The sequence below is a fragment of the Pan paniscus genome, chromosome 20 (assembly GCF_029289425.2).
Source record: "Pan paniscus chromosome 20, NHGRI_mPanPan1-v2.0_pri, whole genome shotgun sequence".
Lineage (NCBI taxonomy): Eukaryota > Metazoa > Chordata > Mammalia > Primates > Hominidae > Pan > Pan paniscus.
The window spans coordinates 58,214,250-58,231,516 of record NC_073269.2 but is presented as its reverse complement, the minus strand read 5'-3'; positions in this window follow the sequence as shown (position 1 = coordinate 58,231,516).

Here is a 17,267-nt window from a genome sequence, read left to right as displayed (position 1 = left end):
CTCTCTGTCTCTCCAGTCCCATCTATCTCTCTGTCTCTCCAATCCCACCTCTCTCTCTCTCTCTCTCTCTCTCTCTCTCTCTCCAATCCAATCTCTCTCTCTGTCTCTCAATCCCAGAGCCTGGGCTGTGACTATGTATTCGAATCTGTTTCCTCCATAGAGTGGGAGCAGGATTGGTTCTGACTAATCTCTGTTTTTAACCTCTTCAACACAGCCCCACCCCGCACCGCAATCTTAGGACTACTCTAACTGAGGGAGTTGAATGGGGATGGGAAGGCCTGGGATGCTCTTTCCTCCTTTATTCTGCTACTTGAAGGGCTGGGCTGAGCTAGCACTCTGACAGGTCTGAATACCCACAGCATCTATTTCTTTTTTCTTCTTTTTCTTTTCTTTTTTCTTTTTTTTTTTTTTGAGACGGAGTCTCGCTCTGTTGCCCAGGCTAGAATGCAGGGGCCCGATCTCGGCATACTACAGCCTCTGTCTCCCGGGTTCAAACAATTATCCTGCCTCAGCCTCCAGAGTACCTGGGATTACAGGCGCCTACCACAACGCCCGGTTAATTTTTGTATTTTTAGTAGAGACGGGGTTTCACCACTTTGGGCCAGGCTGGTCTCAAACTCCTGACCTCAGGGTGATCTGCCTGCCTTGGCTTCCCAAAGTGCTGGGATTACAGGTGTGAGCCACCGCGCCCGGCCTTTTTTTGAGACGGAGTTTCGCTCTTGTTGCCCCGGCTGAAGTGCAGTGGCTCAATCTCTGCTCACTGCAACCTCCACCTGTCGGGTTCAAGCGATTCTTCTGCCTCAGCCTCCGGAGTAGCTGGAATTTACAGGCATGAGCCACCACGCCCGGCTAATTTTGTATTTTTAGTAGAGACGGGGTTTCACCATGTTGGCCGTCTTTGGTCTCGAACTCCTGACCTCAGGTGATCCACCCACTTGGACTTCCCAGAGCGCTGGGATTACAGGTGTGAGCCACCGTGCCCAGCCCAGCATCTATTTCAAATACCCTTACCCACTGCAGTTAGGAAACTGCTGCTCATAAAAGTGGGGATGGGGTTGAATATTTCAGTCCCAGCCCTCCGTATTCCCAGGACTCCTCTCAGCCCCAAGGTCTCTGAGGCTAGGGATCTTTTTAGCTATGCATGCCTGTCTTGGTGTCAGGCTGCTTGGGATGTTGGGCTGGTGGCCTTTGAAGTGCTTAGGGCCTAGGAATTTTCAGAGGCTTAAATGAGGCATTATAAATCTCAGAAACAAAATAAAAACAAATTATGGATTCCAAAATGCAAACTTTAATAAGTATTTAACAAATAATTATACAAATCAATACCTATACAGATCAATACCTATACAGATCAATACCTATACAGATCAATGCCAATGATAATAGCTACAGTAAAGTGTATTCAATAAATTAATTCATTTAACCCTGACAATAACTCTATGATATATGTAAAGTAGCAGCATCATCCTAATTTAATGGATGAGGAAACTGAGGCGCAGAGAACTTTAGGAATTTGTCCAAGTTCTCATAGATGGTAATAGTGGTGCTGGAATTTGTTTGTTTGTTTGAGACAGGGTCTTGCCTTGTTGCCTAGGCTAGGAGTGTAGGGACGCAATCTGTTTCGTGCTCAGTGCAGTCTTGATCTCCCAGGCTCAAGTGGTCCTCTCGCCTTGCCCCCCCCAATGCCCGGTAGCTAAGACTAAAGGCATGTGTGACCATGCCCGGGTAATTTTTTAATTTTTGTAGAGACCGCTGGGGTCTCACTATATTGCCCAGGCTGGTCTCAAACTCCTGGGTTCAAATGATCCACCTGCCTTGGCCTCCCAAAGTGCTGGGGTTACAAACAGGAGCCACCCCACTCATCGGGTGCTGGAATTTGAACATGGGCAGTCTGACTCCAAAGGCTTGCTTGACTAAAACTCAGCTTTAATATAATGATACAATCCAGGTGTGGTGGTGGCTCATGCTTGTAATCTGAACACTTTGAGAGTCCAAGGAGGAAGGATTGCTTGAAGCCAGGAGGTAAAGACCAGCCTGGGTAACATAGCAAGACCCCTGTCACTGCAAAAAAGAAAGAAAGTTTAGCCAGGTGTGCTGGCACATGCCTGTAGTACATCAGGTACATCCCTGTAGTACTCAGGAGGCAGAGGCAAGAGGATCACTTGAGCCCAGGAGATCGAGGCTGCAGTGAGCCATGATCACACCACTACACTCTAGCCTGGGCAACAGCCAAGACCCTGTCTCAAAAAAAATTAAAATAAAATAGAAATACATATATATGTATATATATATACACACACACACACGTATATATATATACACACACACATATATATGTGTATATATATGTATATATATAAAATATTTGATGGGGGATTTTGGATTATTTTACTATGCCTGAGTTCATAGTGGGGTGGGGTGTACAAATGCAAGAGATTCTGGGACTAGGAGACATTCCTGATGTTGGGTCTTGGGCTTTCCTAATCCTCAGTTTCCTTTTTTTTTTTTTTTTTTTTTTTGAGATGGAGCTTCACTCTTGTTGCCCAGGCTGGAGTGCAATGGCGCAATCTCAGCTCACCGCAACCTCTGCCTCCCAGGTTCAAGCGATTCTCGTGCCTCAACTTCCCCAGTAGCTGCGATTACAGGCATGCGCCACCATGCCCAGCTAATTTTTGTATTATCAGTAGACATGGGGTTTCTCCATGTTGGTCAGGCTGGTCTCGAACTCCTGACCTCAGGTGATCCGTGTGCCTTGGCCTCCCAAAGCGCTGGGATTACAGGCGTGAGCCACCACACCTGGCCTTTTTTTTTTTTTTAATTTTAAAAATGTACAGACGGGGGTCTCACTATGTTGCCTAGGCTGGTCTCGAACTCCTGGGCTCAAGTGATCCGCCTTGGCCTCCCAAAGTGCTGGGATTACAGGTGTGAGCCACTGTGGCCGGCCCTGATCCTCAGTTTCTACATATGTAAAATAGGAAAGTCCACTATTTGATAGATTATTGCATAAAGTATCGGACATACCAACTATGGATTATTAAAGAACTTTCATAAAAACCACTTAGATCTGTATGTATGGAGTAAGAGAAATGGGGACGATATATGTTGAATGGAAAGTGGAAGTTGCAAAGTGTCTTAGTTCAGGCTGCTGTAACAAAATACCATAAACTGGGTAGCTTATAAACAACAGAAACTTATTTCTCACAGTTTGGGGCCAGGAAGTCTGAGATCAAGACACCAGCAATTTAGTGTCTGGTGAGGGTCCACTTTCTGATTCGTAGATGGTGCCATCTAGCTGTGTCCTTCTCACATGGTGGAAGGGAGAAGCAAGTTCTATCAAGACTCTTATTTTATTTTTTATTTTCTTCTTTTTAAAATTTAAAACATCCAGCTACTGCACAATACTGGAATTTTTTTTAACAATTTTTTTTTTTTTGGAGGAAAAAATGGTGAGATCCTGCCATAGGGTCTCACTATGTCACCCAGGCTGGAGTGCAGTGGCATGACCACAGCTCGCTGCGGCCTCAAACTCCCGGGCTCTAGCAATCCTCCCACCTCAGCCTCCTGAGTAGCTGGGACTACAGGCATTCGCCGCCATGCCTAGCTAATTATTTACTTTTAATTTTTTGTGGAGACAGGGTCTCAAACTCCTGGCCCCAACTGATCCTCCCTCCTTGGTCTCCCAAAGTCATGGGCTTACAGGTGTGAGCCACTGTGTCTGACAGAATTCGTATAAGGACACTAATCCCATTCATGAGGGCTCCACCATCACGACCTAATGACCTTCCCAAGGCCTTACTACTGAAAATACAGCTATTGGAGAGGTTGAGACAGGAAAATCAGTTCAATCTGGGAGGCGGAGGTTGCAGTGAGCCAAGATGGCACCATTGCACTCCAGCCTGGGTGACAAGAGCAAAACTCCATCTCAAAAAAAAAAGCAATTTCAGGATCAATTTTTTTTTTTTTTTTTTTTTTTTTGAGATGGAGTCTCGCTCTGTCATCCAGGCTGGAGTGCAGTGGTGCAATCTCAGCTCACTGCAATCTCCACCTCTTGGGTTCAAGTGATTCTCCTGCCTCAGCCTCCCGAGTAGCTGTGACTACAGGCGCGTGCCACCATGCCCAGCTAATTTTTGTATTTTTAGTAGAGACGGGGTTTCACCATGTTGGCCAGGATAGTTTCGATCTCTTGACTTCGTGATCTGCTTGCCTCGGCCTTCCAAAATGCTGGGGTTACAGTTTTTTTTTTTTAATCTTTGGAAATTAACCAAGAGTTTGCAGCAATCTAGGGATTATATTCATCGCTTTCGAGGAAAACAGCTGAATCTTGGGAAGAATAGCAAGCTTTGTGGGGTTTTTTTTAACTTGCCCTATTTCATTGTCCCTCCACTGATCCACAGTAGACTTGAAAGCCAGCAGTCTCCATCAGAGAGGAACAGCAACCTGGCAACCATTGGCAGGAGGAGAACAGGGCTGGAGTCCCTTCAAAGTCCCAGTCCCAGGAAATTGTCATTATTTGACTTGTCAAGTGGCCCTCCTGTAAAACCCTACTTGCAGCGCTCTTTTTATTTGTCCTGTCTAGAAGCTCGCTCAGCCTGAGTAGTTCTCTCTACCCTACCTAGGATGGTCTCAAACTCCCGGACTCAAGCAATCTGCCTGTCTCAGCCTCCCAAAGTGCTGAGATGACAGGCATGAGCCACCATGCCCAGCCAGGGGATCTTTTTGTTCAGAAGATTGATTATTCCCATGTATTAAAGGGAAATGTACACTATGTTGGTAGATAATTCTCCCAGGGCATCTCACATATCTTCACATTTTTTAAAGCTCTTGTTCCAGACTATCTTATCAAGAATGTTTTTGGGTTTTTTTGTTTGTTTTTTGAGATGGAGTCTTGCTCTGTCATCCAGGCTGGAGTGCAGTGGCTCAATCTTGGCCCACTGCAACCTCCCCCTCCCAAATTCAAGCAATTCTCCTGCCCGAGCTTCCCGAATAGCTGGGATTACAGGCACGTGCCACCATGCCTGGCTAATTTTTTGTATTTTTTTAGTAGAGACGGAGTTTCACCATGCTGGCCAGGCTGGTCTCAAACTCCTGACCTCATGATCTGCCCATCTCGGCCTCCCAATGTGCTGGGATTACAGGCATGAGCCACCGCGCCCGGCCTGTTTGTGTTTTTTCGTTTGTTTGTTTGTTTGAGACAAAGTTTCGCTCTTGTCACCCAGGCTGGAGTGCAATGGCACAATCTCGGCTCACTGCAACCTCCACCTCCTGGGTTCAAGCGATTCTCCTGCCTCAGCCTCCCAAGGAGCTAGGATTACAGGCTTCCGCCACCATGCCCAGCTAATTTTTGTATTTTTAGTAGAGACGGGGGTTTTACCATGTTGGCCAGGCTGGTTTCGAACTCCTGATCTCAGGTGATCCACCAGCCTCAGCCTCCCAAAGTGCTGGGATTACAGGCATGAGCCACAGCGCCCGGCCAAGAATGTTTGTATAGCAAACGGTTTAGGAAGATAGCAACAGCGAGTCCCCATGGCCAGAGGCAGATTTGTTGCCTAACCACTGTAAAAAATATATATAATAATGATGCATATGTCAGAAGCCAAGGTTGGGGAGGTCTTCCTGTGGCCCTCTTAAAAGATTGCTTTATAAGCTCAGGATTCTTCATTGTGGCACACACTCACTGCATTACACACTCACTGCATTACACACTCACTGTATGCAAAGCATCTGTCCAGACCCTTTCTCATCAGTCCTGTTGGACTTGAAGTGCAAGGGGATTGACGTGAGTATCAAGTTTTTGCTTCTTTGCTGTGTTGTCAGTAATAAAGTCTGTTGGACCTGACACCAGAGTCTTATATCTTCTTCAAGCAACCTTGAATTTTTTATTTATTTTTTGTTTTTATTTTTATTTTTTGAGACAGAGTCTCTCTGTTGCCCAGGCTGGAGTGCAGTGGCGCAATCTCGACTCACTGCAGCCTCCATCTCCTGGGATTAAGGGATTCTTGTGCCTCAGCCTCCCGAGTAGCTGGGATTACAGGCATGTGCACCACTAAAAATACAAAAATTAGCCAGGCATGGTGGTGGGCTCCTGTAATCCCAGCTACTCAGGAAGCTGAGGCAGGAGAATCGCTTGAACCCAGGAGGTGGAGGTCGCAGTGAGCTGAGATCACACATCACTGCACACCAGCCTGGGCAATAGAGCGGGACTCCGTCTCAAAATATATAAATAGCCAGGCGCGGTGGCTCACTCCTGTAATCCCAGCACTTTGGGAGGCTGAGGTGGCGGATCATCTGAGGTTGGGCGTTCGAGACAAGCCTGACCAACATGGAAAAACCCCGTCTATACTAAAAATACAAAATTGGCCAGGTGTGGTGGCACATGCCTGTAATCTCAGCTACTCAGGAAGGCTGAGGCAGAAGAATCGCTTGAACCCGGGAGGCGGAGGTTGCAGTGAGCCGAGATCACGCCACTGCACTCCAGCCTGGGCAACAAGAGCAGAACTCCATCTCAAACATAAATAAATAAATAAGCTGGGTATAGTGGCATCTGCCTGCGGTCCCAGCTACTGTACTTGGGAGGCTGAGGTGGGAGGATTGGTTCGGTCCAGGAGATTGAGGCTACAGCGAGCCATGAATGTGCCACTGCACTCCAGCCTGTATGACAGAGCAAGACTCTGCCTCAAAAAAACAAAAGAAAACAGCCGGGCATGGTGGCTCACGCCTGTAGTCCCAGCTACTCAGGAGGCTGAGGCAGGAGAATCGCTTAAACCCTGGAAGTGGAGGTTGCAGTGAGTCGAGATTGTGCCACTACACTCCAGCCTGGGCGACAGAGCGAGACTCTGTCTCAAAAACAAAATAATATTAACGGGAAATAGTATTGACAAGGATGTGGAGAAAGGGAACCCTTGTACACCACTGGTGGTCATGTAAATTGGTAGAAAACATTACGGAGGTTCCTCAAAAAATTAAAAATAGAACTACCAGGTGATTCAGCCATCCCCCTTCATGGTATATATCCAAAGGAATGAAATCAATATCTTGGAGAGAGATCTGCACTCCTATGTTTATTGCCACAATAATCAAGATGTGGAAAAAACCTAAGTGTTCACTGATGAATGGATAAACACACACACACACACACACACTATTCAGCCTTTAAAAAAAATGGAAATCTAGGCCGGGCGTGGTGGCTCATGCCCGTAATCCCAGCACTTTGGGAGGCTGAGGCTGGTGGATCACCTGAGGTCAGGAGTTCAAAACCAGCCTGGCCAACATAGTGAAACCCCCGTCTCTACTAAAAATACAAAAAACTAGCCGGGCATGGTGGTGGGTGCCTCTAATCCCAGCTACTCGGCAGACTGAGGCAGGAGAATCGCTTGAACCCAGGAGTTGGAGGTTGCAGTGAGCCGAGATAGGGACATTGCACTCCAGCCTGGGTGACGAGTGAAACTCCGTCTCAAAAAAAAAAAAAAAACAAAAAAAACAGGCCAGGCACGGTGGCTCACGCCTGTAATCCAAGCACATTGGGAGGCCAAGGCGGGCAGAACATGAGGTCAGGAGTTCGAGAGCAGCCTGGCCAGCATGGTGAAACCGCATCTCTACTAAAAAAATACAAAAAAATTAGCTGGGCATGGTGGTGCACACCTGTAATCCCAGCTACTCGGGAGGCTGAGGCAGAAGAGTTGCTTGAACCCAGGAGGTTGAGGTTGCAGTGGACCAAGATCGCACCACTGCGCTCCAGCCTGGGCGACAGAGTGAAACTGCGTCTCAAATAAAAAGGAAAAAAACGGAAATCTTGTCATTTGTGATGACTTGGACGAACCTAAGGGACATTATGCAAAGTAAAATAAGACAGACACAGAAAGACAAATAACGTATGATCTCATATATTTTTTTTTTGAGACAGAGTGTCGCTCTGTCACCCAGGCTAGAGTGCAGTGGCACGATCTCAGCTCACTGCAAGCTCTGCTTTCTGGGTTCACGCCATTCTCCTGCCCTCCTGAGTAGCTGGGACTACAGGCGCCCACCCCCATGCCCGGCTAATTTTGTTTTTTTATTTTTAGTAGAGACTGGGTTTCAGTATGTTGGCCAGGCTGGTTTTGAACCCCTGAGCTTGTGATCTGCCTGCCTCGGCCTCCCAAAGTGCTTGGATTAGGGGCGTGAGCCACCGCGCCCGGCCGTATGACCTCATTTATATGTGGAATCCAAAATAGTCAAACACACAGAAGCAGAAAGCAGAATAGTGGTTGCAAGAGGCTGAGAGGTGGGAGGAAATGAAAAGGTGTTCGTCAAAGTGTGCAAAGTTTCTCATGAAGAGAAACTTTTTTTTTTTAATTTCATGGGGAAATTAAAAAAGCAAAAAGCAAAAAAACAAAAACAAAAAGGAAAGTGTACAAAGTTTCAGTCCTGCAAGATAAACAAGTTCTGGAGGCCTACCATACAACATACGGCACATGATTAACAAATACGGCGTTGTACATTTACAACTTTGCTGAAAGGGTAGGTCTTATATAAGATCTTATGTTATCACAAAAGGACAAACAAAACCAAAGCGGAGTGAAGAAATGAACTGGAAGGGAATTTTTGGAGGCAATTGATAAGTTTATGGCATTAGTTGTGATAATAGTTTCAAGGATGTATACTTATTTCCAAACACGTGAAGTTGTATACATTAAATATCTACAGTTTTTTATATGTCAATCATACCTCAATAAAGTAGTTTTTCTTTCTTTCTGTCTTTCTCTTTTGAGGTGGAGTTTTGCTCTTGTTGCCCAGGCTGGAGAGCAATGCATGATCTCAGCTCACTACAACCTCCACCTCATGGGTTCAAGCAATTCTCCTGCCTCAGCCTCCAAAGTAGCTGGGATTACAGGCATGTGCCACCATGCCTGGCTGATTTTGTATTTTTAGTAGAGATGGGGTTTCACCATGTTGGTCAGGCTGGTCTCGAACTCCCAACATCAGGTGATCCTGTGTATTACAGGCATGAGCCACCAGACCTAGCCTAATAAAGCTTTTTTTTTTTTTTTTGAGACGGAGTCTCGCTCTGTCGCTCAGGCTGGAGTGCAGTGGCATGATCTCAGCTCACTGCAAGCTCTGCCTCCCGGGTTCACACCATTCTCCTACCTCAGCCTCTGGAGTAGCTGGGACTACAGGCACCCACCACCACACCTGGCTAATTTTTTGTATTTTTAGTAGAGACGGGGTTTCACCATGTTAGCTAGGATGGTCTCTATCTCCTGACCTCGTGATCCACCCGCCTCGGCCTCCCAAAGTGCTGGGATTACAGGCATGAGCCACCGCGCCCAGCCATAAAGTAGTTTTTAAAAGCTCAAAGAACCCTGCAGAGCTAAGACTCCTAGGGAAAAAAAAAAGAAAAACTTAAAGCAACAAAATACTGTTGCCATTTAAAACTAACTGCTCTCATAAGGGACACAATTATGTTAAAGGGAAGACTCACATTCTCCAAATCAAAATGAGTTTAAGTGTACAAATTGGAGAATAGATTTGGGAGAAAATTGACCTATATAGATGGAGAACATAAAATGTTGAGGGAGAGAGGAACCAGGACAGAGAAGAGCAGGACAGCAGGGTAAGGGGCTGCATAGGTAGAAGGGAAGAGCTTCAAGCCCCCAATGCAAGAGCAGCCCAGAAGGGACTGGAAGAAAAATAATTACAATAAGGTTATGAAACTGTTTCCCATGGAGCTGGATGGCATCTCTTTCCTTGTGTGTCAGCCATGCAGTGTCTTTAATAAAGGCCAGGGTTGGGCACGGTGGCTCACACCTGTAATCCCAACTGTTTGAGAGTCCAAGGCAGGAGGATCACTTGTGGCCAGAAATTTGAGGCCAACCTGGACAACATAGTAAGACCCCATCTCTCTCTTAAGAAAAAGGCCCAATATGGTGGCTCATGCCTGTAATCCCAACATTTTGAGAGGCCAAGGCAGGAGGATCACTTGACCCTGGGGTTTGAGAACAGCCTGGGCAACATGGTGAGACCTCGTCTCCACAAAAAAATCCAAAAATTAGCCAGGCATGGTGGTGTGTGCCTGTGTTCCCAGCTACTCAGGAGGCTGAGACAGGAGTGTCACTTGAGCCCAGGAGGTTGAGCTATGATCACACCATTGTAATCCAGCCTGGGTGACAGAGTGAGACCCTGTCTCCAAAAACAAAACAAAACAAAAAACAAAAAAACTAGCTGGGTGTCAAGGGCGTCCGTGTGAAGAGACCACCAACAGGCTTTGTGTGAGCAATAAAGCTTTTTGCTGGGTGTAGTGGCTCACGCCTGTAATCCCAGCACTTTGGGAGGCCGAGGCGGGTGGATCACAAGGTCAGAAGATCGAGACCATCCTGGCTAACATGGTGAAACCCCGTCTCTACTAAAAATACAAAAAATTAGCCGGATGTGATGGCAGGTGCCTGTAATCCCAGCTACTCGGGAGGCTGAAGCAGGAGAATGGCTTGAACCCGGGAGGCGGAGGTTGCAGTGAGCTGAGATCACGCCACTGCTCTCCAGCCTGGGCGACAGAGCAAGACTCCATCTCGGGGAAAAAAAAATAATAATAAGTAAAGATGTTTAATCACATGGGTACAGGTGGGCTGAGTCCGAAAAGAGAGTCAGAGAAGGGAGATGGGGTGGGGCAGTCTTATAGGATTTGGGTAGGTAGTGGAAAATTACAGTCAAAGGGGGTTGTTCTCTTGTGGGCAGGGGCGGGGGTCACAAGACGCTCAGTCGGGGAGCTTCTGAGCCAGGAGAAGGAGTTTCGCAAGGTAACGTCATCAGTTAAGGCAGGAGCTAGCCATTTTTACTTCTTTTGTGATTCTTCAGTTGCTTCAGGCCATCTGGATGTATACATGCAGGCTTGGGCTCAGAGGCCTGACACTGGGCCTGGTGGCATACATCTGTAATCCTACCTACTCAGAAGGCTAAGGTAGGAGGATCCCTTGAGCCCAGGAGTTTGAGGCTATAGTGAGCTATGATCCACCCCTGCACCACAGCCTGGGTGACAGAGTGAGACTGTGTCTCAAAATAAAAATGAATAAAAAAAGGCCAAATGGTTAAGTGAGGCTTTTCTGTGAATGTGGTTTTTTGGGGGCTACTAGAAAGAAAAGCTGTGTTAATTTAAAGCAAAGACAAGTTTTACAAAAAAGCTTGAATAGAGGACATAGTAGATCCTGAGAGTATAAATCCCTGGGAATTAGCAAACATTTGTGGGAAAACGATGGACTTTCAGGATGATAGATTAATGAGGTTAAAGTCTAGCTCTCTAAGAGTGATGCTAGACTCATATGAGATCTCAGTTACATGTGGAATAAATAAAGTTTTACCAAGGGATATGTTTTTTATATTTATTTATTTATTTATTTAAGACAGAGTCTCGCTCTGTCGCCCAAGTGGAGTGCAGTGGGGCAATCTCAGCTCACTGCAACCTCTGTCTCCCAGGTTCAAGTGATTCTCCTGCCTCAGCCTCCTGAGTAGCTGGGACTACAGGTGTGCACCACCACACCCAGCTAATTTTTGTATTTTTAGTAGAGATGGGGTTTCACCATGTTGCCCAGGATGGTCTCGAACTCCTGACCTCAAGTGATCTGCCCATCTTCAGCCTCCCAAAGTACTGGGATTACAGGTGTGAGCCACCGTGCCCGGCCCAAAGGGTATGTTTGATATGATGAGGGGATGGAAATGGAATAGATGGAGGCTTAGAGAAGAGTGACGGGACCACATGCAAGTGGCTCACGCCTATAATCCCAGCAGTTTAGGAGACAGAGGCGGAAGGATCCCTTGAACCCAGGTGTTTGAGACCAGCCTAGGCAACATAGTGGAACCTCATCTCCACAGGAAAAAAAAAAATTAACTAGGTGTGTGTAGCCGGCACAGACCTAGGGGGACTGAACAAAGGAGGGTGAACAAGGGAATAAAAGACAAAGACAAGAGAGTATATTTGGAAGAAGGGGTCAGGGGGCACTTGCCTCTAGTGGACAAGGACCCTGAGCTTTACACAGTCCTCCTACACAGCCCTCCGTATTTATTAGGCAAAAGAGATAGCGAGAGCGGTGGGGGGGTGTAGGTCAGCAGTTTGATTGACAGCAGGCTTGCAAGACTGCATTCTTCGAACAATAGGTGCTAGATTTCTCAATAGATAACTTCAAGGAGCCCGGTGCCAGGGAGTGAGGCCCTCAGCAAACCTTTTGGTGGCAGGGCAGTGTGAGTTTGCCCGCATCCTGCATTCATGATAAACAGTTTGCTGTTTGATAATATAGTCTCCAGCGGAACGCTGAGTTGGTCATGATCCCTTTGGCCTTTTCGGCTCCCAACAGGTGTGGCGGCGCATGCCTGTAGTCCCAACTACTGGGAGGCTGAAGTGGGAGGATCGCCTGAGGCCGGGATGTCAATGCTGTGGTGATCATACCACTGCACTCCAGCCTGGGTGACAGAGCAAGACCCTGTCTAAAAAAGAAAGGAAAGAGAAAAAGCTAAAAGATATAATATTTTTTAGAGTTTAAAAAAAGAACAGTGGGCTGGGCATGGTGGTTCACACCTATAAATCCCAGCACTTTTCGAGGCTGAGGTGGGTAGATAGCTTGAGCCCTGGAGTTTGAAACCAGCCTGGGAAACATAGTAAGACCCTGTCTCTATAAAAAACCAAAAATTAGCTGGGCGTGGTGTTGTGCACCTGTAGTCCCAGAGTCCCAGCTACTTGGCAGGCTAAGGTGGGAGGATCACTTGAGCCTGGAGGTGTTGAGGCTGCAGTGAGCCGTGGTCGTGCCACAGCCTTCTAGCCTGGGCGTGCCACAGCATTCTAGCCTGGGCAACAGAGTAAATCCCTGTCTCAAAAGAAAAAGGAAAAAGAACAGTGAAGGGATTGGATTGGTTATAGACGTTTGCTGGGGTTGGCTAGACTGGATGGTGGGAGGAGGGTCAGGGCTCACCTTCTCCTTTTTATCTCTTCTCTGCACTAAAGAACCTTTGTGCTGTTCCGTCGCTCTGTGATGCAGGCCTAGAACTCCGGTCTGAGATGCACGCTCTCAGTGTCCAGTAGCTCCAGGCAGCAGTGCCAACAAGAGTGCCCTTCAAATAATAGAGAGCCATTTCTTTGTGGGAGGACACTCGGTGCCTATGGCTGAACTCAAACTGGACTCCACGTGGCATAGATTCCACTTTCTACCTCCTGTGTGGGCTGGAGCTCCTCTTGTTTTTCTGCCATCTAGAGAAGAATCCATTTTTATCATTATTTGAGTAAATCAGAGACCCAAGTCAAGTAAGAGATCACTAGATCCCATCACCAGCATAAATTGATATTTGCCTATTTGTTTTCTTTGCTAAATCAATAACATCAGTGCAAAGAGACACCTAAGATTAGCCTCCTCAGAGAATATCATCCTTCTAGAGATACAGGTTGGGCGGGGCTCAGAGTGATACACAGAGCTTTTTTTTTTTTTTTTCTGATACAGAGTCTCACTCTGTCACCCAAGCTGGAGTGCAGTGGCACAATCTTGGCTCACTGCCACCTCTGCCTCCTGGGTTCAGGAGAATCTCCTGCCTCAGCCTCCCGAGTAGCTGGGATTACAGGTATGCACCACCACGCCTGGCTAATTTTTGTATTTTTTTATTTAGTAGAGACGGAGTTTCACCATGTTGGCCAGGATGGTCTTGAACTCCTGACCTCCAGGGATCCGCCTGCCTCGGCCTCCCAAACTGCTGGGATTACAGGCATGAGCCATCGAGCTCGGCCTAAACAGAGCTTTTATCCAAAAATTCCAATCTATGTATGTGTGGGAGACAGATCTAGGAAAAATTCTAGCGTCTTTCAGTGGCCCTGGAGGAAATTATTAAGGGGCAGCAAGATCCCTGCAAGAGAGCCGAGTCCAACAGTATTTGTTCATAAGATACCTTCACACGTCAGCTGTCTCTAGGCTAAACTTGTGTAATGGTGTTGATCCGAAAAGTAATGCAGAGCCTCTAAAAGCCTCTGATCATATGCAAAAGATGAAGTTCTGGTCTCAGGGAGAAGAATCCATCCATAGAATGTCACACTCCTGTGGGTCACAGCAAAGGACCACTGACTGAAAAGTCAATTGCGGATCACATACAGATCAGCCTTCTTTGAGTTTCTCAAGGAAGGAAAAATAGTATTTATTTATTTATTTATTGAGACGAAGTATTGCTCTGTCACCCAGGCTGGAGTGCAATGGCGCCATCTCAGCTCACTGCAACCTCCCTGTCCTGGGTTCAAGAGATTCTCCTGCCTCAGTCTGAGTAGATGGGATTACAGGCACCCACCACCATGCCAGGCTGATTTTTGTATTTTTGGTAGACACAGGGTTTCACCATGTTGGCCAGTCTGGTCTTGAACTCCTGACCTCAGGTGATCTACCCACCTCAGCCTCCCAGAGTGCTGGGATTACAGGCATGAGCCACCATGCCTAGCCCTTTTTTAAGATTTATATTTCTTTCTTACTTAATTACCTACTCATCTGAAGGAAATTTTTTTTTTTTTTTAAGACGGAGTATCACTCTGTCCCCAGGCTGGAGTGCAGTGGCGCGATCTCGGCTCACTGCAACCTCCACCTCCCAGGTTCAAGCGATTCCCCTGCCTCAGCCTCCCGAGTAGCTGGGTCTACAGGTGCGTGCCACCACGCCCGGCTAATTTTTTGTATTTTTAGTAGAGACGGGGTTTCACCATGTTAGCCAGGATGGTCTCAATCTCCTGACCTCGTGATCAGCCCCCATCAGCCTCCCAAAGTGCTGGGATTACAGGTGTGAGCCACAGCCCCCGGCCTTGGAAAAATATACATTTTTAAAATTTTATCTACTTTACAGTTTGGGCGGCCAAGGCAGGAGGCTTACTTGAGCCCAGGAGTTCAAGACCAGCATGGACAACAACGTGAAACCCTATCTCTACAAAAAATTTGAAAATTAGTCAGGTGTGGTGGCACATGCCTGTAGTGCCAGTGTATTAGTTTGTTCTCACATTGCTATAAAGAAATACCTGAGACTGGGCAATTTATAAAGAAAAGAGGTTTAATTGGCTCATGGCTCTGCAGGCTGTACAGGAAGCATGATGCTGGCATCTGCTTGGCTTCTGGAGAGGCCTCAGGAAACTTACAATTATGGCAGAAGGTGAAGGGGAGGCAAGTACTTCACATGCCCAGACAGGAGGAAGACAGAGAATGGGGAGGTGCCACGCACTGTTTTTTTTTTTTTTTTTTTTGAGCCTAGGCTGGAGGGCAGTGGCACGATCTTGGCTCACTGCAACCTCCGCCTCCCGGGTTGAAGTGATTCTCCTGCCTCAGCCTCCCAAGTAGCTGAGATTACAGGTGCGTGACACCACACCTGGCTAATTTTTCTTTCTTTTTTTTTTTTTTTAAGAGACAGAGTCTCACCCTGTCACCCAGGCTGGAGTGCAGTGGCGCGATCTCGGCTCACTGCAAGCTCTGCCTCCCAGATTCAAGCAATTCTCCTGCCTCAGCCTCCCGAGTAACTGGCAGTAAAGGCACGCGCCACCACACCTGGCTAATTTTTGTATTTTTAGTAGAGATGGGGTTTCACCATGTTGGCCAGGCTGGTCTCAAACTTCTGAGCTCAAGTGATCCATCCACCTTGACCTCCCAAAGTGCTGGGATTACAGGCGTGAGGCACTGCTTGGAGCCAAATTTCCTCTTATCAAAACATCAGTCAGATTGCATCAGAGCCCATTCTAACAAGCTTAGTTTAACTTAATAGCCTCTAAATGCCCTATTTCAAAATACAGTCATATTCTGAGGTACTGGGTGTTAGAACTTAAAGACAATGATTTATTTTATTTCATTTATTTATTTATTTTTTGAGACAGAGTCTCGCTTTGTCGCCCAGGCTGGAGTGCAGTGGCTGGATCTCAGCTCACTGCAAGCTCCGCCTCCTGGGTTCACGCCATTCTCCTGCGTCTGCCTCCAGAGCAGCTGGGACCACACGCACCCGCCACCACGCCCGGCTAATTTTTTGCATTTTTAGTAGAGACAGGGTTTCACCGTGTTAACCAGGATGGTCTCGATCTCATGACCTTGTGATCCGCCCGCCGCGGCCTCCCACAGTGCTGGGATTACAGGCATGAGCCACCGCGCTTGGCCAACAATGATTTTTTTGGGACGTGATTCAGCTCATAACATTCTGGACTCTGGACTCCCAAAATTCATGTCCTTCTCACATGCAAGATCCCTTCACCCCCATCCTAACATCTCAAAAGTCTTCTTCTTATTATTTTTTGAGACAGAGTCTCACTCTGTTGCCCTGGCAGCAGTTCAGTGGTGCAAAGACAACTCATTGCAGCCTTGACCCCCTGGGCTCAAGAGATCCTCCCACCTCAGCCTCCCAAATAGCTGTGACTATAGGCGTGAGCCACCATGCCTGGCTAATTTTTGTATTTTTTGTAGAGACAAGGGTCTTACTGTGTTGCCCCAGGTTGGTCTTGAATTCTTGAGCTCAAGCAATCCTTCCACCTTGGCCTCCCAAAGAGCTGGGATTACAGGCCAGAGCCACTGCTCCTGGCCCATTTCAAAAGTCTTAATCCATTTCAGTATCAAACTCTAAGGCCCAAATATTACCCAAATATTATCTGAATCACATATGGGTGAGACTCAAAGTGTGGTTCATCCTGAGGCAAAATTTCTGTCCAGCTGTGAAACTGTGAAGCCAAAGAAGTTATTTGCTAACAAAATACAATGGTGGGACAGGCATAGGATAGACCGTCAGCCCTGGAAACCACCCTTCTACTCTGTTACTGTAATTTTGATGTTTGTAGATTGCACATGTAAGTAAGCACACGCAGGATTTGTCTTTCTGTGTCTAGCACATTTCGCTTAGCATAATGTCTTCTGGGTTCCTGGATCCAGCCACGGCTGCACATCAAATCTTCACGGAGATCCTAGTTCCCTGACTACTGAGTAACTTCAGCCTTAACTGGCTTCAGCCTCACTGGCAAGACCCGATGGAGTCCACCAGGATCGCAAAAATCGATTTTGACTTAAATTAGTTCAACTTGACAAGAAGAAAACATCATAGTTTCCAACAGAAGTGGACCACAACTTTAAGCTTTGATCTTAAAGTCTAAAACATTAACTTAAAATAGGCAGGAAGCAACGCTGCTTCACAGGACAAGAAATAGTCACAAATACTCCTAAATCGGGAGAACAAAGACTTGCTGGGTGGAAGGCAGAGCGAATAACAGGCCCCGCCCACCAAACAGGTCCCGCCCACACCGCCCGTCCCGCTTAGCCCACCTGGCCCCGCCCACT